Source organism: Phalaenopsis equestris, unplaced genomic scaffold (genome assembly GCF_001263595.1).
Source record: "Phalaenopsis equestris unplaced genomic scaffold, ASM126359v1 Scaffold218914, whole genome shotgun sequence".
Classification (NCBI taxonomy): Eukaryota; Viridiplantae; Streptophyta; class Magnoliopsida; order Asparagales; family Orchidaceae; genus Phalaenopsis; species Phalaenopsis equestris.
In genome coordinates, this window is record NW_018237325.1 from 312,606 (window position 1) to 314,421 (window position 1,816).

Below are 1,816 nucleotides of genomic sequence, written 5' to 3' on the forward strand. Positions count from 1 at the left end.
GAAGGTGTAACTGCCCATCATTGGCTTGCTTCCCAGGGTAGAAACACTGAACAAACTTTTGTTGGACTGTCAATTACACCTGAATTAAAGTTTCTGCTGAAGGGAGATAATTTGGCACTCCCCTACATCAAATGTTTGTAATTATTATGTGAAGTAGACCCTTTGGGGAAAGGTTGTGCTCCCCTTATTTATCTCCAATTTATGTTTTTGGGAGAGTTCTTAACTCTCTAACCCTTGTATTTCCCCTTTTGATATTTAACATAGAAGGAGCCATGGCTGCTCTTTTGTTATATATATATATATATATAATAAACTTCAAACCATTTCCACATTATTTTCCTCTCTTCACTGAGAACTATGATATTTTTATTTTATTTTTTTAATTTTTCTACACCAAGATAAAGATTTTTGAAGGTAGGGGACATTTTTTGAGTTTAATAAACCCCTATTTACCTACTTAAACATGCGGCACCACGGCATCATGCGACGACTCCGAAGACTTGCGTGGCGCGCTCTAGCTGGACGCTACCATCCACGTAGCCACTGACTCAGCCAGTGTTTTCTGTATCAAGCTCCCATCCAATACAATCCTAGTCATCCGTCTGATACACGCACCATCCAACGGCTCCACTTCTTCAACTCCGGCGGGTGTGAACTGAGAACGGCTTTATATATGCTTAAAAATATAAGTATTTAATACTACTGCTAGAAGATTTATTTAATTCAGATTTAATTCCTCAGCAATTGCACCAAAAACATGACAACGGTTATAGATTCAATAAAGATTTGTATATATAATATTCAATAAAGATAAAGTCACACTTATCAACAAAAGTATAAGTAATACAAGGCTCTAATGGAGTCCTAGATATCGATCCCACATGGAGTAATATTAGAGGCTATAAACTAAGATTTTAGAAAAGTAATACTTAATCACAACAATATAATTCAAATTGCTTATCTGTCACTTATAGGCAATTAAAATAAATAAGTAATTTTAATAAATCTTAAATAACTAATTTTACTAAAATAGTTTCAATGTGAAATTCAATATATAAGAAAGCATCCTTCTCCTTGTCAAGAAGTTAAAGTGAATGGATAAAGTGAATCAGTTCAAATTGGATTTTGCCAAATAGGAGCATACCTATTTTTTACCCTTTGGTCTAGGCATAAAGAACATTGACTAATCCTATGCCTGGTTACTGAATCTGCGGCTAGCTTGGGAGGATACCGGCTCTCACTTTGGAGCTCCCACATTCCCCTCGCCTTAGGGCTAACATCTACACTTCAGCACTCAAATGATAAGACCGAATTGAGGATTTTAGTCGGTCACGCTAAAATCTCTAATTATAAGCCCGATAATTTTATTTTTCTATTTATTTGCACCCAAATTTGAAGGGCTTTGACCTCCCTGAATCTTGGATGTAATCTTCACTTTAGTGGTAAAACTCAACATATTTTAACAAATCAATTGGCCAGATTGAAAGTAAATTAAGATTGAAGTGAAAAGATCATCACAACCTTTTTACATTTTCAGGGCTCAACCAATTCAAACACCATTTCAGAAAAATATTAAGACAAGTAGGAAGACAGAGAAAACTACTAAAAACTCATGGGGAAGATATAACAAAACTCAAAATTTACATATAAAAGCAAATTCATACAAACTACAACAAGTAAATAACACTTATCTCTAATTTCTCCCCAAGCAAACTCCTCAAAGTTCCTCTGAATCTCTTCATTTCTTTACAGTACACAAAATTCTTCTTTGAAGCGGCAAGGAGGAAGAAATCTCTCACTTTCCCTCCACTCTTAC